The sequence below is a fragment of the Ostrea edulis genome, chromosome 6 (genome assembly GCF_947568905.1).
Source record: "Ostrea edulis chromosome 6, xbOstEdul1.1, whole genome shotgun sequence".
Taxonomy (NCBI): Eukaryota; Metazoa; Mollusca; class Bivalvia; order Ostreida; family Ostreidae; genus Ostrea; species Ostrea edulis.
In genome coordinates, this window is record NC_079169.1 from 32,620,395 (window position 1) to 32,645,240 (window position 24,846).

Consider the following 24,846-nt stretch of genomic DNA (forward strand, 5'->3'; position numbering starts at 1 on the left):
TTGTAATATCATTTTCTTTGTTTAGTGCATGCATGTACATGTATTTATATTTTTACAAACGCGCAAAAATTTCAATTTTCACAGCACACTATATAGATATTTGGGTTTTGCAATTCTTGCATTTTAGATATAATTCCATAACAGCTTTACTATTCTAAGCCCAGCTGCCCATGACCAGATCGAACATAACTGGATTTCATTTTTGGAGAGAGAGAGATTAAAAATACTTTACAACGTTATCTTACTGCGGATCATTATGACCTGTCGCCGCCCTGTTCTTAAAAAAAATCTTACGATTAAGATGAAAATTTTAAAACACTGTAATTCTGTTAAAATTCTTCACTTGAGCAAAACAAAGTATACAGTTTGTATATACAGAGGTGACGAAACTGGCCTTCTAACTCGGGGCATGCCTGCACTCAGTTGAGTATAAGGCAGAGACAAAAAAATTATCTTAGTCGTAAGATTTTTTGTGAAAATGGCCATAGACTTATAAATTTATAACAAATGACATTTTTTGCCTGAATCGTAATGTTCTATGTTTTCTCTCCTCTTTTTGTTTTCTTTGTTTTCTTTTTTTTTTTAATCAGAGCGAAAATTACTCATCTGATCTGTTTTTGAACTTACGACCCATCATAGATTCATGATATATATTTCACATAAAACAAGAATTAATGCTATAAATTATAAAATGACCAGTGGCTAGTCAACAGCTGGTGTTTTGTACATATGGTAGACAGACACGTGGGAAGAAAAAAAAAACCCGATTGTAATTTTATGTAGATCATGTGGTTAACATGTTTAATGTGAAAATTTTAGATCCATTACAACTTTGTTACTAATACAATTAGATAAATGTTAACTTAACGTACAACGATAGATGACAGGGAAGGGGGGAGGGGGCATCGCTTGATGCAGAGATGACGTTGTACAACAGTTAACAATACCCCCTTCTGCGGGCGGGGGGGGGGGGGGGGGCTCCTGATGCACCCGTATGCTGTATTCTTAATTTTGTTTTGACCTGATTTGCGTTCTTCAGTGACTATGAACTACACAGCATTGTTTACAGTATGTACAGTTGGAACAGATTTACAGGATAATAGTTTGTATATACACTGTACATTAATAATTCTTGTCTTGTGTTTACTGTGGCATGGAAAATAAATTTGTTCAGTTTGTACACACACTTTTTAAAAACAATCCGAACACGGTTTGTAGATCGTCATGTCTCTCCCGAGTAATTCTAATTAATTAATACAATGTCGTCCCTTTTTTTCAGAATGATTTACTTGAGAGAAATGCCTAGCGCAGTTGCAGTCATACTAACAATGTCAAAAGGCGCTGTGCTGTCAAGTCAGGCCAACACTTTTGTCAAGAAAATATTGCTTAATTTAAGGATGAAGAGATTTATGTGAAAAGAGAAAGCCAAGTCCAGTTGTTGGTCTTTTTCAGGTGTAAAATAAATTTTGGTCTTGTCAGATACAGTGACAGAGCAACCAAACACAACAAAACATTACATGTATCATGTCAACTGCAGAGCGCCGCACGTGTCAAGCAGCGCGGGAGGGGGGCCTAGAATTTACACGTCCGCGCGATAAATATAACATGTTCCTCGCTCCTTTTTACGTAAAGAATATGAAATATTGTCTCATTAAATCCGCACATGTGAAATTTACGAGTTCACCTTGTAGTTTTGACGATTTAAATTTTCAATTTTTTTTTTTACATTTTTATATATGACGAATTCTTGAAATGTCTATATAAAGCTTCATGGAGGAAGCCTAGTTCACGCTGACATGTGCCATATAGTATGAAAACTAGGAACATCTACTGAATCCACGTTTTCTTCAATATTGTTACAGTAACCCTAAATAAATTTTCGGAAAGATAATTATTTTTTTCAGAATGGTTTATAGCATTCCTTCAAATCAAGAGTATACAGGAAAAAAATCTACAACTCATTCATCTCCTAAAACCTTGTGGGTTTTTTAAAAATCATTTTTTTTTTTTTTTTTTTTTTTTTTTGTGGTGGTCATGACTAATTTTGTATATAATAATATGCAGCATTTCGAAATGCTCGTTGATCACAAAAAATTAACTTTGCATTCGTTGATACAGCATAAAGCCAAATGACAGAAAACTATCGTCAATTAACTCCAACAAGTTTGATATTTGTAAAACGAGGAAAAAATGTGAAAATTTTGATTAATTCGATAATTTCTTTTATTTCGCTAACTAAATACGATGTTGTGGGTGTTCAGGCGACATTCTTATCAAGTGCAAACAACATATAATAGTCTGGGAAAATATATTCTCACGTACATGTATTTACCTCCATCTATGTATGAAAATCAAAATCCAGACCAGGACCTCGCATTGGGCTCCAAGGTAAAGCTTCTTTTTCATTTCATATACTTAATGATCGAACTCAGATTGCATTTCCACCCGATACTTGAATATTCGATTCAAAAGATATGATATCGATCTACGATATTTCCAACTCTGAAAAGACAATTTCAAATATATACCTTTCCAATGTTGTGTTTATTTTCCTTTGATATAGCTTTCAAGTGTAATGATAGTCATTTCCTCATGGATGCGAAGTGGTCGTGAAAAATGCGCGTATGAATATAGTAGATCTGTTTAAACCGGCTGAGAATTCCAACAGAAATGAAAGTAGAATGAAAATATAAGAAATAGACTCCATTCATTTAAAATACATATGGTTATGAACTCAGCGATTCACAACAGCATACTTTTCATGGTGTATTTCGGCGTGAAGCGCCGCAGTTCATTTTCAAAAATGAAGTTTATTTCTAAACTACATGTATATGTATATCAAATTAAAGAGAATATGAATTTTATTACATATCAATTGTAAGATCCTAAAACTTATTAAAGATATACATACAATGTATGAAATAGCTGCAGAACTGTGGTTCTCTGAAAAAATATTGTGCCCTGTCCCAATATTTTTTCAGAGAGCTACAGTTCTGCAGCTATGCATGAGATTGACTGTGTCAGCTGTATAAAACTCGAGTGTTGTGTTACTGGATCATGTACAACTGTACAATGTATCGACCTTAGCATTAATTCTGCCCTGTGGTTTCATTTCTTCGCGATGCAAATCTATTTAATTTCTTAATCAGAAATATACGTGTATTTTCAATACAGTTTGCCCAGAAATAGACCTAACGGTTTCCAATGCTTTGTTTGTAGGAAAATGGGAAAGCTGCATATCAAAGAATAATAGACCGGAAGTTTCCGAGAAAGCTTCTCTCATGTAAGTTTCACTTAGCCCGCTAATACAAAGGTAAATTATTTCTTAAAGAGGAAAATTTCTGTCCATTATGTCATATACTTTGTCAGAATTTCAAAGAACATAAATTACACTGACCATCGTAATGGACGGTGGAAAAGGAAGCCCGTGTCATTCCTCGCAATGCAACAGACAGTGCTGATAATTAATGTTTAAAGCATGTGTCAATCATTAACGGTTACATGCTGTGTTAATAAATGTTTATAGAAACAATAAACGTGTGAAGGACAGTGGACGGAATGGCACTGAAATCAGATTCTTTCATCCGCAGGCAGGACTACTTTACAACACAACAATTAATAGGGAAAAACGACTTCTGAATGGAAAGAGGATATAAACAATAATGTTTTAAAATCGAAAATTTAATAAGATATATATATATATATATATATATATATATATATATATATATATATATACACACAAAGTGTCGGATCCACAACATGGATACAAGATCAAATACAAAAAATTATACAAAGCACAAAAATGACCAACGACACGAACAACCAGATTGTCAAATTTTCGGGACGACCCGTCCCTTCTTCAGGACAAACGAAAAGAATTACATAATGTGGCCAATATCAACAGAGCATAATAACAAAAACTACATATAAATACATCTAGCACTACAACTACATTAATCTACAAACGTATTTACAACGCAGACTACATGTTTTTTGGTCTTTAGGCTTGCCAATCAATGTTAAAAGTGGAGTGAATTAGGACATGCCTTATTTGTCCAAAGAGCTGATCCAATATATATATATATATATTTATTATATACTTTCAATTTCATCTCTTCTTTTTTCTTTAAAAGTTTGCGGGCATATATCGTGTGATACAGACTGTATATGCCCGGAAACATTCCGGCCCGCAAACATTACGTCACAATCAATACACAAGCAAATTACTACGTCGTTAATTTTCAAAGTTTTCGTGTTTTTCATCTTTTACTCAGTTAAATCAATAAAAAAAAAAAATGGTTAAAAATAAATTATTGATAGTTTCTAAATGAAATTGAAAGTATATAATAAAAAGGTTATAGACTTTGTGTGGGAAAATATGACGACCTCGTTTTTTGTCGGTCCGTCTACGCGCCAAAAAACTCGGTCGTCATATAAATATATATTAGTAAGCGGTATTGTAGAAGTTCGCTTTACAATTTACAAAATAAATAATATATATAAACAACAACACTGAAGCGGTAGTTCTGCCCTTATTCGGAACCCTACGTCATGGTTTCACTGCATGAGTTAAGTTTATTAGTTCAAGCTTTCATTCTTACAGATCCTCTAACCTTCTAATTTCACTACTGCTATTTTTAAAAACTTTCAGTCAATAGTTTTTACTTTCTATGTGAAAAATAACTAACTTTGCATGAAAAGTGGAGACATTCTCATAAGTACTATGTGCATGTAAAAATAACCGAAAATGTACGTTGTCCAAAAAAAGTGGTGGGGTCAGGCCACCCCAACCCCCTGTTCTAATCGGCTAAGCAAAGGGATTTAAAAGAGCACAAAATATGCTACTGATATTCTTTTCTTTTTTATTTTGTGGTTTGAAAAGAAGTCAGTCATTATGACAATGTGTCATCACTAGCCTGTTTTCTTCCTTTTGTATTACGGACACTATAAACTGCTTCTTGTGCTGTCGAACGAGTCGTGTCTACTGTAAACTGCTTCTTGTACTGTCGAACGAGTCCTATCTACTGTATACGGGTTCTTGTACTGTCGAACGAGTCGTGTCTACTGTAAACTGCTTCTTGTACTGTCGAACGAGTCCTGTGTACTGTATACGGGTTCTTGTACTGTCGAACAAGTCCATCTACTGTATACGGGTTCTTTCATTATCGAACAAATACTACCTATTGTAAACGGGTTTTTGTAATTTATCGAACGGATATATCGAAAATAGCGGATGCTTGAACTATCGCATGAATCCCATTACTTTTTTGGTAAAATAGATCATGTAACATGGTTTTTTACCTCGTCGGTGATCAATATTTATTATTACACCTTTTTAGTAACATGTTAGACGTTTCCTTCCCGGTGATCCTGGTCTCAGTCGTTGTTGTGTATTCGGTGAAGGTTGATTACTATTGGAGTTATGAGGTTGATCACTGTTCGTTGTCTTAACCTTTCACACTACCCTACGGATATGGTCCGCTGGTCAAAGCGTTACGGGTACATCGTATTTTTTTCCTAATGATTGATGTTTTTGACCCATGGAAAGGATACATCTAGTCCATGAACATGTAATCGATATCATTTATATGAAAAAATATAACGGATCTCATAAATAGCCTCTACACAGCGCGGGTTAATTACCTATTGGTTCAGGTCTCTCAATATAAATCCATGACGCATGTCATCACGCAGACCAAGATGACCTTTTCACAAACGTCAAGTAAACAATTCTATATATTAAGTCTTCTAGTCCCAGTATAGTCCTAATGGATGGTCAGTCTATGATTCCTAAAATCAACATCCTTGGATATATTTTTTATTTGATTATCTATTTTTTTTTTTACTGCGCACGTTTTGGCATGCATCTATGTGTCTTTGAAATAAATACTGTAAATTTACACTAATAACGTGGCCACGTAATAAACGCGTAAATTTCCCCCATACGTATAGTTATTAATATTTGATATGATATATATTATATACAGTTACTGCGTACCCCCCACCCCCACCCCCCACGTGTAATGTTGGACGTGAAAAACGCATACTTAACCCCTAGTGTAAATAACTACTTTTACAGTACTTTATCACAGTAATTGACCCTACACTCGGAGAGCCCCCCCCCCCTCTAACCCGGACTTTATTACAGTAATAAACCCTACACTATGATATACATCCACGACAGACTTAATTACAGTAATTGACTGTACGCTCGGACCCTACCCCCCTAAACCCAGACTTTATTACAGTAATTGATCCTAAACTCGGAGAGACCTCCCCCCTAGACTTTACTACAGTAATTCATCCTACACTCGGAGAACCCCATAAACCCAGATTTTTTCTACAGCAATTGACCCTACACTCGGAGACCCCCCCCCCCCACAAACCCAGAATTTACTACAGTAATTGACCCTACACTCGTACCCCCTCCCCCGGAATCCAGAATATACTACATTAAGTTACATGTACCCTACACTCGGAGAGCCCCCCCCCCCCCTAACCCAGACTTTACTACAGTAATTGACCCTAAACTCGGAGAGCCCCCCCCCCCTAAACCCAGACTTTATTATAGTAATTGACCCACACTCGGATAGACACACACACACACACACACACACACACACACACACACACACACACACACACACACACACACACACCCGTGTCACGGAAAAGCGTTTGAACGATGGCGGAAGCTCGCTGTCTTGAAAGTCCTGAATAATCTCGCTGAATCGTTTATTGCAGAGATCAAAGAAATGCCGCGTCCACTATTCTCCAATACATACCGGTTTATCAGAACAGTGATCAATACATATGAAAATTCGACAAGAAAATTAGATAATTGATTTAAAATGTAATACTTATTGAGACCATATCGATTTAACGTGTTCGACCTCATTAGGCGCTCTGCATTGCCTTAAAACAGCTGTTAATTGTACATAGACCTATTTTACGGCTTTTCCGTGATTTTACACTGTTACAACAAATAAACAAAAAATCGATAACTGATTTTATTTCACTATCATAACATTTAACCGAATGAAATTATAAATAACTGAAGAATGTTTGACACACAAAAAAGCAATCGTCTGCGTTCCGAGATCAATACAAACATGGCGATACACAGACAAAGTTGACCCTCTTCAATGTGTGTGTGTAGAACTAGTTGTTAATTGTGAATTCAATTACACCGCACTAATAAACCCATCAACATCAAACTAATTACTTGAAATTTATTTCTAAATAGGAGACCGTACAGTCTCAACTTTTTCGTCAGCAAAAAAACATTTACTCCGTTTCGGAATCTGCCATAACGTCACGAAGTGACCTAATTCGAAACTGTGTAGGGGAACGTTCCTGAGCTGTAATAAAAAAAAAAAAAAGGAAAAAAAAGAAGATAAAAGTTCTTGTTTTTGTGTGTGATGTAAGATAACCTTCTTTGTCTGAAATTGTTGTTTGAAAGATAGAAGTATACATGTATTTCAAAACAATATTTCTCGACCTTGGATCTTATTTTGCAACATCGACGAAAACGCGTGAACAGCAATCCACTATAATGAACTTAAACTTTGTTTCGACGATGATATCGAAACATCATCTTCTAATCTACTCCCTCAACAGCGAAAAGGATTGTGTAGAGAACCTGTGGTTTTTCAAAGATGCTTCAACTTCAATATACATGTATTAGTTGAATTATTCTTGTGCGGAAAAAAAAAAATCTTAATTTTTATCACTTTTGGATTAATCTACATGCATTATATGATATAATTATTGACATTTCATCTGTTTTCACTTCTGAGGGGTTTTTTTCTCCCCTAAAAATAATCGGCATTGCTCTATAAATCCGCGATTATCACATGATCTCTACGGACTATCTATATCCCCAGATTATGTAAATATTATATGAAATGCAAGACATTTTGGGGAGAAAAAAATTGTCGCTCGGTTTCCGCCAGAAAATTGATGGCCATGGTATAAAATTTGTTATTTCTTGTGTTCAAAAGGCAGAAAATTTACAGCTCTTCGAAGACTTTTTTCTTTTCTTTTTGCTCTCTGACATTACGACACACCTGTTCTGTCAGTGGGGCCATCGCCAGGTGTCAAACCTTCTGTTTCTGTCAGGACGAAGTTCGTTTCGCAGCCCGGGGGGCGTTACATCACGAAGACCAATTAGTTCTTTATACCTCTAAACTGATTTCCTACACGGACTTTGCCTGTTAATTATTACTTTATGGGGTTTTGTATCATAATGGTCATTAATTTGAACAATGAAGGACATACCTATTGTAAAGAACTATTTCAAAGAGATCAGTTATAGGAGAAAATGATATGCATTATATGCAACAATATGAATAACAATATCTTATATATATATATATATATATATATATATATATATATAAAATAATAATAATAATAATAATAATAAAAGCCAAGAAACACAAAATTTGATTTAGTGCTTTATATATATATATATATATACACACATATATATATATACACATATATGTATATATATAATAAAAGTCAAGAAACACAAAACTTGAATAACATTTCATTATTAGCGCTTTCGGCTTTAATGCCTCAGTTATAAAATGTGTTTCTTGACTTTTATTATTGGATGTATTTATTGTATAAAATACTGAAATAATTTAGTTTTACATGTTACACGCTTTTTCATTGGATGAAAAATTATTGGAATATTGTATCCAACGAAAAAAAAAACCAAATGGCCGGAACTACTTTCTATTGGAATGTTGGGAATCCCTCTGGATGCTTCGTATTTATATATAGATTAGGGAATCCTAAAAAGAAAACACTCTGCCAATGTATAATTTACGTATGATAAAAATTATCAAATATTGGTTGAAAGTTATCAAAACCGACAATTGTATCCTTCAATCTATATATGATGACATGTTGATTTGCAATCACAAGAACTGTAATTGGCGCTGCCAAGTTAAGCATTTATTATTATCGAAAGGATTTGGTGATGTATGGTTTAACCACTATGTTAATAATAATTTAGCTATTCAGAACAGGATTTTTTTTCTCTAGATTTCATAGCCCATGGAAGTAGTGAAACCTTTTTACTAGTTTTCAGGTGACCGATAAGGCCTGTGGGCCTGTTATTTGTTTTTTTTTTAATTTGAGTGCATTGTTAAAAAACTTTAGCATCCCGATTCTTTAATCGATAGTACTTGGGAGAAAATCTTCAGTTCTTAAATTAGTACTAACGATTGTTTAATTCAGCAGATTACAAGGATATGTGTAGTTTAGTTTACCTGCTACAGATATGACCAAACATATATATATATATATATATACATATATATATATATATATATATATATATATATATATAGTTTGTAAAATGAATTAAAAAATGAATTTATTATTTTTTCGTTGGATGGAGGAATTCCACGGGAAAAAAACCCGGAAAACTTTTGCATCATGCGCTACGCGCAATGATGCAGTTTTCCGTCTTTCTTTTTTTTTCGTTGGGTTATGATCGAAATTCACAATTTTTTTGTACATCCTTTTCTGCTATTTCTAAGTATGCATTTAGATTTTATACAGTATCAGCAAACTTACACATAAATACTATATACTAAGTTTGGTCCCACGCTGGGGTCAGAACCCTTACTCTGGGGATCATCAAAGAGGTATAGCGCACTTAGTATACGACATGGCTTACAATATAGCACATTTGCAAACATCCAAATTGTTTCAATAGTCCATGATATTTAGTAAATCTAGCAATAAACAAATACCAATTATACCAGTTCCTGGCAAAAACAGTCATAAATATCGCAAACAAGATCAATGAAATTTACTTATTTCGCATGGGATATATGGAGAATTACTGAATTGGCATTGAAATAATACGTGTTTGTGTATTTGAACTAACATAAACCAGAGAAATCTTTAATGGGTTTTGGTATTTTGATATCATAGTATACTGTCGTATTAAAATCTGTTTGGTTTAACTTGGTCTTCATATTAAAAATTGATAATTTAATCTAGTTATCCAATCTTCCAAAAGACTCTGCAAAGTGGCGATATATACACATAAGACAGAAGTTCTTCACAATAACGTGCGTAGCCTAGTGGTGTATACTGAAAGGTTTTTGCGTTAAGGGTCTCCGGTCCAATTCTCCCAAATTCCAGATAATTTTTTTCACTTCAGCTAGTTAATTTTTAATCATCGTAATTTCCACAAAATATACACACCAGATATAAACGTATACATGTAGATCTACTCATTGTTGTTCCAACCTCTCTGGTTACCATATTATACATATGAATTTAACGTAGCAATCTACACCTTTCACGAAACAAAAATCTTGAAAACAGTCAAAAAAATATCTTGATACACGATTCAGTAAAATGTCAAACAAATTGAAAATATAAAGATTATGAAAAATATTTGATGTGTTTATAGTGACAAATGCATGTAAGCAGAGAAGGTGGTTGTGAAGTAGTATAGAAGAGAAATATCTTGTATATAGTTTATTAATAAAAAGTATTTCTGGTGAATTTTTAGTGCAAAATTTGGGAAATATTTTACATGGTAAACATGTAGAAGCTGTTCCTCATATTTATTTCATAAAGTTGGTTTCCTACATTCAATACATACCCATTGGGTCAAGTAGTAAATCTATTAATAGTAATAGGTACTTTCCATTTAAATATGGTAGTAGGCGAAATCCTGGGAAAGGGCGCTATACCTCTTTACAATTTTGGTAAAAGACTACCTGCTCTATCCATTTAGCATTAATAGCACTAAAGAAGATGTACTTGCGTGTTTTACACATAAACACTACATAACAAGTTTGGCCCCGCCCTGGAGTCAGAACCCCTACCCCGGGGATCATGAAATTTACAATTTTGGTAGAGGCTTTCCTGCTCTACATCACTATGCATTTAGTTTTTCTTACATGTGTGCGGTTCTTGAGAAAAATTTTGAAAATTGGTTAATTTTGGGCAGTTTTCGCCCCGTCCCTAAGGCCCCAGGAATCCTGAAATTTACAATTTATATCACCCTTGTTCCAAAGATGCTTCATACCAAATATGAAAAGAATTGGAATGATAGTTATCAAGAAGAAGTTAAAAATGTTTATTGTTCACACATTTAATAACTGACCATTTTGGCCCCACCCTGAAATTTAAAATTTATGTCCCCATTGTCCCAAAAATGCTTCATACCAAATTTGAAATGAATTGGACTGGTAGTTATCAAGAAGAAGTTAAAAGTGTTCAATTGTTAACGCATGACGTGACCTAATAAAATCATAATTAAAAAACCCACGATAATCATCTTGCACACAATTAAACCATTTTTTGCAAATTTCATTTGATACCCAAGTCTTATTAAAAAAGATGTTGAAAACCTAGATTTTTTATAACCTCGTGGCTCTTCGCAGTCCATTTACAACAACTGTTCTAAAATCAGAGATGCAATTTTTAACACTTGTTTAGTATCATCCTGTATGCCCTATATTTCAGAAGCACAATCAAGAATACCACCTACATAGGAATGCAGAAACAAGATAGCAGATTGTCAAACTCTCTCTCTCTCTCTCTCTCTCTCTCTCTATATATATATATATATATATATGTGTGTGTGTGTGTGTGTTTTGTTCTTTTACGTGAAAATAAGTTTTTCTTCCCTGGTCATCAAGTCGTTGTTGTTTTTTAACCAAAAGTTCCAAAAATACTCGAGACAACTTGCAAAACTACCTCTCTTAACGTGCTATATGTACCCATCGGTAGTCTTGATAATTCCTCCTTCTTTTAGTTTAGACTTTTGGACATTGATATTCTTTACAATGTTTCGTCTATTTATTTAAACGTGATTGTGGTTCATCATCAGATTCAGCAAAAAATACAATGTCATTAGCAAACACAAGTAAAAACAGACAGGAATGATTCTTCACGATACATACCAGATCCGGGGGGGGGGGGGGGGGGTTGGGGGGGGGGGTTCTAGGTCATTTACATTTATATAAAAGAGAATAGGCGATGATATTCCTCCTTGCATTAAAACAAAAAAAAATGTTTCCCTTAAATGTCTATGGGTCATCTATACCAACACAAACGTTCATGCCACAGTACAGGTCTGCCTGCTGCCTAATAATCCCAAAAGATGAACGAATATTTAATTCATACAGTTTCAATCATTTTGAGGATATTTCTCATTCTGAGTTTACACATATTGTTTATTTGTATGCATATTTCAAAGATAAAAATAGTTCTTACACAAGGAAACTAAATGTATTCAACCTAGTTCAACCATTTAGCTCGCACAATGGTAAGAGGGTATTTAACCTTGAAAAATATTTGTATTATGCCATGTCCGCTGGTGAAAAATCCATTGCTGTCAGTATGCCGCATTTTCTAATTGTCACTTACTCTGTCGTTTTATCATAATTGATATAGTGTCTGTCATGTAATTTGTATGCATTGTAATTTCACTTTGTCATTTTCCAGTACTGACTGAGTGAATATATTACAACTGAACTGACTTACATGTACGTATAGTGTACATGTATATTGTATATTCATGATTTATATGTTTTCATACCGATTAGTTTAAGGCTCAAAATTAAAAAAAAAATGATCATTGAATTAAAAATTTACACATACTACAAACCAAGTTTAAGAATTTAATAAAGATGAAAAATTATATACATTACTATAGGTAGCATTAACAAATTATCTCAAATATTTACCATTTTTATCATCATTTTGAAGCATATCGAAAGTAAATTAAGAAAATCATATTTTGGGCTTTACCGTTCGTATGTTGTTACTATAAATAGATTGCAAAATAGTTGAGTGTGGTGTTGTTTTCGACCACTTTTCCCACGAATTAAGTAAGTGTAAATTAATGACCAATGCATCTAAGTTTCAATACAAATCTGCAAATACTACACGCACTTTTAATTGTGTAATCATTTGATATTGAGTAAAACTTTCAAACCGTTGGAATAAGTAGATTATATGTACAGATATAGCCAATCTAATGACCCTGCGTTCACGTAACATACCGTTACGCTAACATTTCGCTAATTCATAAAGTATTTAAAACACTAAACGAGCGTAAACAAATTGATTATAATTCAGTCACGAGTTTATGAAATAATTTGATAAGTATTCTATAACTGAACAATATTACACATATTTCTTTTCTATATAAACCTAATTTCTCGTTTCACATATTGTATTACGTCCCATTCAAGAATTCTTCACTTATGTAGATACGTCAGTTCATCAAATATTGAATAGGTAAGGATTTCTTAAAAGTAGGTCAACTCGAGGTCACAAGGTTAGAAACTTCGGTACCAAAACAGTTTTGGCACAAGAAATATATATGAAATATGAGAGCTCTATCACTCGCCATTCAAAAGCTATGTTTTGAAATTTGAGTCACTCTCCAAGGTCAAAGAACATGCATGAAATGTAAGATCTTGTCATACATGTAGGTAATATATGAACATGCATGAAATGTAAGACCTTGCCATAGGTAATCTATATGCAAATTATGAAAGTCATAACTTATATAAGTTCAGGAGATATTAGATTGGTTAAATTTTCTCTAAAGTCAAGGTCAAGATCATAAGATTAAAAACTGGTACCAAAATAAAGTCTTGTCACAAGGAGTGGGTATGAAATATGACAGCACGATCACTCACCATTCAAAAGTTATGAGCAAGGCTAAGTCTCGGACATACGTACAAACAGGACAAAACAATATGTTCCTACTATAGTCGCGGGGGCATAAAAAGGAATCCACACAAATTGGGAACATTTGTATTAGGATACTATTTAGTATGGCCCTGTTGCTCTAGAGAATAATTGTTTAATTGATATCCTGTATATTCCCATAAAAAACTTTGATCTATTGTGGCCCCAAGGGTAATTTGTGCCAAGCTTGACTGAAATTGACCCAGTGGTACTTGATACACAGTTGAGCGTGGGGGAGGGGGTGTTAGCTTTCAACCTTCGCTACAAGGGTTCAATTCATCAGTTCAAGCATACGTAGCTCAGTGGTAGAGCGTTCGCTTCGTAACCGGGAGGTCGTGAGTTCGAGGCGCACTCGTACTATGGCCGCGTCAAACCCAAGACGCTAAACTAGGTAGTGATTAATTGCTACTTCGCCAAACGCTTGGCATTAAGAAGTGAGAATCACGGGTCTTTCGGATATGACCTTAAAAACAGAGGTCCGTTTGTAGCAGGCGTTGGCACGATAAAGAATCCGCACTGGTACGGCCCGAGTGCTAAGCATAGGTCTGAATTTGTAGTACTTCACCTACAGCTGGTGACGTCTCAATATGAGTGAAAAGTTCTCAATGGGACGTAAAAACAATCAATCTTACAATTCATTACTTTGCAAAAAAATTGCCCCTCAACCTTCAACTGAAGAATGTAAGCTTGAAGTTATAAATATTGATAATTATTGAAGGATCAACCACCACCCCCGGTTTTAGGAATGGAAGTCGAAGCCTCGGCAATAAATGTTTGAGGTAAATGGTAGATCGCTGTGCCCCCACCCCAGAAAGATTTCTTATTTGCTCGTCAAGAATTTTAGCCAATTTATCCTTCCCCCCCCTCCCCCTCACACTTTGAAAAACGATGTTACGTGCCTGTTCTACTTCTTTTTCTACTTCTTTTATTTATAGATCAATTCAAAGTTTTTTCTTCTTCAAATTTTGACCACAATTTAGGAAAAGCTGTTTTAATAGATATCAGGTTACCCTCCTCAGAATGTCCTATCCACTGGGTTGTTTTAGATGTTCCATAACATCTTTTGTAGAGTAATCATCTCAGAATTCAAAATAAGGGGGGGGGGGGTAGGGGTAGGGCAGGACAAAATACAAAAAGCTTGTAAAAGGGAAGTGACCATAAGATGGATAAGAATATCAAAACAGATCAGCTAATAGAGGAGCACAATTCGTGTCCATGGGAATTCTAACAGACTGTTGGAAGACCTGAATTTCCATTTCATATTTGAATTCTTTAAAATTACATGTGCATATGTGTATGCATAATTATATTTGACTTGTGGATGCTACCATAGACGGGTTTATTAGTTTTAGTTTTTTGCAAATTCATTTACAGTTGCACTTTATTCAAACAGATGATTATGTCAAATCTCAACCTCTCTCTCTACATATATTTATTCACAAATCTAATGCATAAATCAAACTATTTTTTACTATCTAATATCATCGATATTTCATCTAGTGATCGGTCATCCAAAAATCACTTTGTTAAACAACACTCTGATTCAACGCACAAGTACTCTGGGGTTGAAATTAAAAATGTGCTGGAGTTCCTCGTTTACAACATCTTCTTAAAATATTAGTGATCAGGTCTTCCAACAGTCTGTTGGAATTCCCATGGGCATGAATTGCGCTTCTTTGTTAGCTGACCTGCTTTTATATTCTTATGAGGCAGAAATTAAAGCTTCTACATGAGAAGAAAAATGTGCTGTGGCCTTCAACTTGACATTTAGATATATCGACGATGTTCTAAATTCTACATATTACAACAATCATTTTCATTCATATGTCGATTCAATACATCCCAGTGAACTCGAAATAAAAGACACCACAGAGTCCTCCACATCTGCTCCGTACATGTACTTCAGATATTTTATTGAAAATGAATATCAACGGCAAACTAACAACTCAACTTATGACAAACGGGATGATTTCAGTTTCTCCATCGTCAACTTCCCATATTTATATAGCAATATTCCATTATCACCTGTATATGGTGTTTACATCTCTCAACTGATTCGATACATGTACGCGAGAGCTTGTTCTGCGTATAGTCAGTTTTTAAATGGAAGCCGGCTACTGACAAACAAGTTGATGGTGCAGGGGTTCCAACAGTCTCGTTTAAAATCAGCATTTCGCAAATTCTATGGTCGTTATAACGATCTAGTTTGCCAATACAGCCTATTATTGGGTCAAATGCTGTCTGGTGGGTTTCATACTACTTATTAGACCGCTCTTCGCACACTGATCCTGACTAAGGATTACTCCGTTTGCCTGATCAGGATATGGGGCTCAAGGCAGGTGTAACCGGTCTATAGGAGATGCTTACTCCTCCTGGGCACCTGATCACACCTCTGGTATGTCAGTCTTTGCCCAACTCTCCACTTCTTATTCCCCATAGGAGTTGTGAGATTTAGCACTATTCGTTGTCTTCATCTTTTAATTATTGATGTTGGTCGTACATTGTAAGACAACGTCTAAATGCATCTGATGGGTGAATCCTCGCGAGAGACACGTGGACCTGCTGTGTGATCGGCACGTGTTACCGTACCAAGTCGCTGACTCCACAGTACGAGTTAAATATTCTTAAAATGACGCAAAACAAACACACTAACAAATCAAAACTAACACAATTATAATAAGATTCCCGTCTACCGTCACAATCTCGCTTCTCCAGAGAAGTTTTGAATGACATATAGTTCAAAAGGAAGTTACGTCATCCCATGTTATCAAATGAAGTTGCAGACATCTTGGATATTTAATTGCTTAAAAAATCTATCGTATTTAATCCACGTATTTCTTCAGAACACTATTGAGGGACATGCACCTAATTAATTAGAGGCTTGGTACATGTATGTTGTCCAGCCTTGTCTTGTGGAGGGGAACCTGAACGACAAACTCTGATTCTGAGTCGTAAAAAATTTAAAACGTTGAGACAAAAAGGCAATAGATTATTCTATGATCATGCGTGTTATTAACTCGAAGAAGCCTAAATCACAGAATTAACAAATGAAATCTCAAGTGATCAGAGAGATTGAAGATGTGGGTTGGTTGTATATTGCTTTCACTCATATTGATCAGTGAAGATGTCACCATTGCCGGCGAAGGGCCACTAAATTTTAGCCTATATTCGGCGCTTACGGCCTTTGAGCAGGGAGGGATCTTTATCGTGTCACACCTGCTGCGACACGGGGCCTAAGTTTTTGCTGTCTCATCCAAGGGACTGTCCCATTTAGTCATCTTTTACGAGAAGCTAGGGGTACTGAGGACTTATTCCAACCGGATTGAAGATGTACATATTTTTCATAACAAAACAAGATCAAAACTACGTATACATATATAGCACTGCAATATTACATATCATAAAGCTGCACGGTACGGAATTACCCCCCAAAACATTTAAATACGTTTTCTGTAAACTGTTATTAAGGACACACATATAATATACAAATGTAGTTTATACATCAGTCTGAATTAAAGAATCCTCCATAAACTTCTCACTTGTGGCCTTGACTAAAGGCTAAACGACTCTCATCAATAATGGATTATATCCTTTTAAATGGACTTAGCAATAATCATTTCTTCTATCAAATTACCAAAGCTATTATTAAAATGGGAATGAAAAATGAGCGAGTTGTGTTTCGTCAATATTGGCACTGGACGCGACCGAGGCGTACCGGTGACGTAATGCCCTCTCTTGATCTGAAACAATGCAGATTCTCGAGGCCTATTCAGTGAAATATCTCTAGAACATTCAACACCAAAAATATATTACATAGGTGCACCATGATATCTGAGTTGCAGATAAAAGAAAATTGTTTGTTATGCAACTGTGTATTCATTTTATAAAATTAAAGAACGAGCTTTACTTTTTTAAAATGTCCTTTTTACTTTGATTTGAGGAAAATAAGACGAAAGGTGAAGATATGAGAAGAAATCTTTAAAAGAAATTCACCAGTCTTTTCAAAACATACTGAATTACTCAGTGTCAAAAATGCTAAAGAACTGAATATTTTTTGGAATTTTTTCACATGCTACAAAACTTCGAAACTCTCAATTGGTGTGCTGTTATATATGTTTATATGTACTTACATTTCTAGTGTTTTGCCTTTGATTTCTTTACGTTGAAGTACACGTGTGCCTGCACGAAGTGTCGCAGTTTATACTCTTTTGTATTTAAAAAAAATGAAATATATTCTTGAGTAGATTAGCATAATCTAAAAATCAAAAATATACATTGGTGTATACCAGTTGTCTACTCACCCTCTAAAATTGTTTGTTTTTCTGTAAATAACTATTTGAGCCTGTCGCTCACGGAAATAAAGACCCTTCATCATCTGATTTTGGCAAAACGTCATCAATTGAAGTTAGACACCATGCAACACATGTTCTAACGGACACGAAAATGTTGTTTGTAACAAATTGGCATACCGCCGTCATAACCTCTCACTGTCCGACACATTTCTGACTTATGTTTGACTACAAACTCTACACTGATGGCCACGTGTCCAAGATACCACGTCCCGGAAAAAAGGACATTTACCCGTCTGTCACACCCGTAGAGTGGGGGTTTATTCCAAGGCGTACAGCTATTGTCCAACCCCTCTGTAAAAACAATTCTGTGCTGAAATATTTCTGAGTTCTGTTTATTTGATATGCAAGTACTTATCACGTAATAAACTTTATATATTTATGAGATGGATCACTGTTCGTTATCATCACTTTTTCATTAAAGAAACATGCATTTATCATCGAGGATAAACTGAATAACTGATATACATATATATGCATCTGCTTTTACATATTCTATACATTTCAAATCAGTTGTATATTATTTTCAAAAGAACCTATTCCGATTATTTTCGCCCTTTTTTCATTTTTTGTTTTTGTTTAAAAAGAGCTAGATGGAAGTATTACATAGATATATATGCAGATAATGGCAAACCATGACGAGAGACGACCTATATATAGAATCGGAGAAGTGCGCACATATATACGATTTGTGAAATGATATCATGTTTGTCAATATAATTAATATAATATGCATACGTATTAGTCTTTTATGATTACGCCGCCACCTGCCGCCTGGAAAATAAGCTCCTTAACCTGAAGAAAATACAAGGAATATGTTTACAAAATATTTCTTTATTAAGTACAAGACTGGGCTAAGTCTCACAAGATGATTTTATATTCTATATAAATATATACATACTAACTTACTTGATTCTAATTTGATTCTTAATCTTTGTATTTTGGTTCTATAAACATCTGTACGATGACGTGAAAGTCATCTCTTATAACCTGCAATCATTGTGAAAGTTAGTCTCTAATAACCTGCAATCGCTATCTGATAAAGCGGAAAATATTGCATTACTAACTCAGAGACGGGTCTTAACTGCTTACCACATTAATAAAAAATCTTTAAATTTTCTAGATATAGACACAGACCCTTGTACTTGTCACTCAAATTTTCCTCCTGGTCCTCTGATACACTAAATAGACTTTCTAGCTCTCATTTTGGTGTCGAAAATTTTTGTTTCAAAATTTTGATTAACTATTTCAATTACATAAAATATAAAGTTCATGAACTTTCTATCAATATGTGTTAGAAAACCTATCTAGAGCTATGCTCCGAATGAAGAAAAATTACATTATCTTCCCTACAAAAAATTATTTCTATATAATGCTATTTATTTAATAGAACCGAAATATTTATTTTGATAAAATCATAAAATTAGTTTTAATTCTATCAATGATTATGGTTAAAGTTACATACAAAACTATCATTAAAGTTTTTCAAGAATTTTTTTAACGGAACATGTTTTATTGACAAAAAGTCAGCAGTATTGGATATAAGTTCAAAACATTTTGTAGAAATTGTCATGCACTATGAAAAATAGTATTTATACTGCAAATACAAAGAATAACAATATGATTTTGAGAGTATATATAAAAGAAATACAAAATCTGAAAATTATTTTTTACGCAGAAAGGGATTTGACAAATGCCATATTGCAGACCATTGCACGAGTCCGGGAAGTTGGTGGCGGTGAGTAGTGTTCTAGAGTGACGTATCCTACACCTCTTTTCATGGAGTTGCAGATGTACAAGATTTGTATAAAACAATATCGTGTTGTAATTTATTGTAGATGGACAATCAGTATAAATAATTTCTGAATTACCACATCTGAACTCCTGACTCCAGTTATAATGGTTCAGGAAAATGTATCATGTGTCATTACAAATAAATAATGGACACTAATAGCCGCACTGCCAAATAATATCCTGAGTCCAGAAAAGATATTGCAGTAGAACCATCACACAAGTAGCGCTAATGTGGTGATTGCAGGCGTCTTGGTCCATGGTGAAGTGGAGTTGGTCTTCCCATATTTTATCTAACACTAACACACTGACCAATGTTTTCAAAATAATAAAAACCAATCGAATAATCATAATGTTCGATTGAAAAGAGCTCACCATATTCAGAGAAGGATATTCATCTGAACACGTATAACATTTTTAAAAAGAAAAATAGCTTTCAACATATACGTTTAGAAACTTTTCTGTTTTGAATACGAGAGAACAAGTCGTAAACATAACAATAAAACAATTGCGAAAGATGATGGAGAAAATTATGCGAAATGCCCAGCCACGTAAAACGGGTATCGATACTTGAAAATCAATGACACTGCGATAAAACACGGTATACTACTTTGGACACTCATCAATTATGGAGTTGTGTCATCCGATCCCGGACAAGCCAGTGGTCATTATTTTATTGGTAAACCTTTTCAATGTCGTATCTAAAGCAAAAATCATGCATACTGTATAGTGAATACCAAAATCTCCCTTTGGAGTAGTCCTATCTACTTTCTAATCTCCTGCCTCCGAGAATTCCAAAATTGGATGAATGTGTGCTACAGGCAATTTTCAGAACAAAAATATCAATTATTAAATGAGGGATCAAATGTGATGAATAGGTTTGAAAAGTGATGCCTTAATCATTTTATGAAAATGGGTAAGCGTCAAAGAGATCCCGAGGGAATAGGTGACCACTGGCAACAGCTGAACGTAACCAAAGACGATACATATTCAGAGTCAATAACACCGTTCAGGTCAGGTGACTTTCCCTGCAGTCAGACTGCCAACACGCGGTGATATACACAACAATAGCAATCAAAGAATTATAAACTGTACATTTCAAATATCATGTAAATGTGTTAATGAATGAAATGATTATAGACGTGTATTGGAAAGTGTTCTTTCTTTACGTCCCATTCGAGACGTTTTCACTCATATACATGTATATTGAAACGTCATCAGCCTTTAGGTGAAGTGCCACAAATTCTAAACTACGTAACTTAGGGCTCAAGACCGTAGTATTAGCGGGGGTTCTTTATCGTGCCGAGATCATACCCGTAATCCCAGCGACTTCCACTTCTAGTAGCGGGCGCTTGGTGGAGGTTCATTCACACCTATCTTAAACGCCGTAGGTTTGACGCCGCGCCGTAATCAAGAATCAAAGCCGGGATCTCCAGAGCGAACACGTCCTAACCACTTGGCTACAACAACTAGCCTGTAAGAAAGTTGAAGTCAGATAAAACACAAACTTCGTTGTATTTATAGAGTAAAGAATTCGTGCATACCAGTGCCGTAGATCTCTCCGTACAGCGCTCGCTTGCAGACAGTATGGCATACTGTAGTACGATCACATGTAGGTAGCTCTCTCGGTAAAGCGCTCACTTGCAGGTAGTAGTATACGGTAGTGCGATCACATGTAGGTAGCTCTCTCGGTAAAGCGCTCACTTGCAGGCAGTAGTATACGGTAGTGCGATCACATGTAGGTAGCTCTCTCGGTAAAGCGCTCACTTGCAGGCAGTAGTATACGGTAGTGCGATCACATGTAGGTAGCTCTCTCGGTAAAGTGCTCACTTGCAGGCAGTAGTATACGGTAGTGCGATCACATGTAGGTAGCTCTCTCGGTAAAGCGCTCACTTGCAGGCAGTAGTATACGGTAGTGCGATCACATGTAGGTAGCTCTCTCGGTAAAGCGCTCACTTGCAGGCAGTAGTATACGGTAGTGCGATCACATGTAGGTAGCTCTCTCGGTAAAGCGCTCACTTGCAGGCAGTAGTATACGGTAGTGCGATCACATGTAGGTAGCTCTCTCGGTAAAGCGCTCACTTGCAGGCAGTAGTATACGGTAGTGCGATCACATGTAGACCAGAGCGCTAGCTGTCAATTGAGCGCTCGTTTCGTGTAGGGGAGATTCCAGGTCCCGATAATGAGTAAAAATGGACGTCGTAGGTCTTCTTTGCGCTTAACATAAGTTTAACCTTGACGCCTTGCACTTAAACCTGGTAATGTAATTGTAACTGAGTGACAAATATTCTCGAAGAGACGTATAACAAATATTCTCGAAGAAATGTATAACTCTCATCAAAGACCAGTCCCGGTAGTTCAGTAGTAGAGCGCTCGCTTCGTAACTAGGACTGGAAGTCGTGAATCCGAGCCTGTCTCCTGTCACAGCCGAGTCAAACTAAGATGTTAACATAGGTTGGGATTGCTCCTTCGCCAAATGCTTGGCATTAAGAAGTGAGAATCACGGATCTTTCGGATATGACCTAAAAATCGAAGGTCCCGTGTCGCGGCAGGCGTTGGCACGTAAAAGAACCCTCAAAGCTACGGGCGTAAGCACTGAGCATATGTCTTTTCTGGTACCTCACTTACGACTGGTGACGTCCCAATGTGAATGAAAAATTCTCTACCGGACGTAAAAGAACCAACTAACCAATCAACAGAAGCGAATTGTCGAGGAAGTGATGGAATGAATATATGTGTCCATTTAAAAAAACCAAAACACATACCCGTATTTGAAGCTAATGATTATGGTGTACAGTATGTTGGGCGGTGACAGTACAGACGACATTTGGTGCCCCAGAAATAAAAGCAATTACACAGACCCGCGTCAAATATTTGAGCATGAATTTTCTTACATATCTCACCGTATTAAACATTGTTTCCAACTCAAATGAATACAATTGTTTCTTTATTTCAAGTAGGGAAATGGGTATTGAGACCAACCGGATATGTTTTACAGATTAGGACCATGTAATGTCCTGGACAACATACATATATCATACGTCAGTGGAGATTGTTGTGCAATAAGGATTAAATGTTTTGTCGGAATGAACTCAACTCAGAACGTCACGCGTGCTGTTGTACTAACTTTCCAATAGATTCTTCTTTTTTTAAGTTGAAAATCTACTTTTCAGCCACTATTTTTTTTCTTTGGAATAAAATTTAGAAATAAATGAAATACATGTATGTAGCAACTTTGTCCTTGTTTGGGGAAAAAGCTTGGGTTACCCAGAGACATGTTGTTGAGTTATTTAATGATAAAATTGTACTTTCCTACTGCAGCAGTAAAAAGAACCACTTTAAAATGCTTTTAGAAATCAGTCACACCTTATATCACGTCTGTTAAACTCTCCAGTGGAATATAAAATAACAAACTAAACAACGCGATCGCGGAATTGGTAGATTCAACATAGCTATACGCAACAATTTGGGATTGCATTCGCACAACTTCTAATGTTTTTCGATCCGTCCTCCCCGTACGCCATCTCCGTCGCCTCTCAATTCGGAATATCACCTTTCCTTCCGGGTGCCTCTGGTCTTATCACACGGTGACATAACAACTGTGCCGGGACGCTGGTGTCTATAAAACAGTGCAGTTTTATTGATGCAGAGTTGTTTTGGAGGGAAACCCGCTGAGGGGATTATTATAATGATCACGGACTCGCTGGTCATCGGCCCAGCTGTTGTATTTTACTGATAAATTATTCAGAGATGAGCAAACCAGAAAAAGTAGGTCAGAATAGAAATGGCGCTGACCATCACATAAGCTGTAATGACCCATGTAAAAAAAAGTGCACCCTAATATTATATTTTATCTTCCGATAAAATGTGTCAAAATTTCGAAATCATGCGGATACTGCAACAAAATTTACGCATTTTTCACTATAATTATTTAGAAATCATTTGAACCCCCCCCCCCATTCTTTAACGGTAGTATTTTACATACGTTAAAACATTTAAAACATATCGCATATCGTGTATTTTGTACTTATGCACACTACGTTTAGGTATGTACTGTTGACTAAAACTTCACAACAAGAGGGGCGGGTTTCCGATGGAAATCACAAAGGGACTTTGGTCATCTTTGTAGCAAGAAATGCTATGGAGTTACGTCATACGGAATGAATCTATAAAACGAGAGAAATCCAATCATAAATATATTTCCCTGGTAATAAAACTGAATTTTGGCATTTTAAGTGTACTTGAGTCCTTAGTTGTGTGTGGAAGTGCTTAGGCTTACATAACGGTCCGATAGCACGACATGGTCAGTTTTTATCTAAATAACCTAGATAGAAAATATTGTCCATGGGTAATGACATCAAAGGCATGATTATAACTCGAAAATAATTTTATACAGAGGCTCAAAATAGGTTTCCTAGCATAGTAGATATCACATTGCTCCAATCCCCAACCCCCGCCCCCACAAAAAAGAATTGCGGGAAGAGAGATTATCTGGTAATTTGTTGTTTTGGGGGTTATTTTTGTTTATTAACAAACATTTAGGTAGTAAATATACAAGTTAAATAAGGATATATTTATTTTTTTTATACATTTTTTCCAATAAGTACAGCTTAAAATGTCTCGGGACCTTTTCGATCCTCTTCTAAAATGTCACTTTTTTTCTAATTCAACCCATCCTGAGCCTCTTTGCTGTATATGTGTATTTTTCACCTAAAATATATAGATGGTGTCATAAGTCTATATAACCTTTCCCAAACACTGTTTGACAACCCAACATAGCCGGACAATGATTACCAATCAATGGTCAAATATTTGTCAATCTGGGTCGACTAGTCTTTTGAAATCTGAGGTTGTTTTTGGTAAAATACAATTAAAATGTATTCAAAAATAAAATGACGTAACGCTGGTAGTAGATAATCAATGGTCATTGTGTTGACATTGTAATTGACGAAGC

General features: G+C 35.4%; 1 long non-coding RNA gene across 3 annotated transcripts; it reads left to right on the forward strand.

Annotated features, from left to right (window-relative positions):
* The first annotated feature begins 235 nt into the window (after positions 1-235).
* On the forward strand, positions 236-23,167 carry LOC125648245 (uncharacterized). Of its 3 annotated transcripts, none has more exons than XR_007360241.2 (4): positions 236-2,388; positions 3,220-3,283; positions 19,780-19,839; positions 22,850-23,167. It is a non-coding gene; the product is annotated as an uncharacterized LOC125648245 (long non-coding RNA). The 3 variants fall into 3 exon arrangements; XR_007360242.2 differs by having other exon boundaries at positions 22,853-23,167; XR_007360243.2 differs by lacking the exon at positions 22,850-23,167 and adding an exon at positions 19,940-21,597.
* The last annotated feature ends 1,679 nt before the right edge of the window (positions 23,168-24,846 follow it).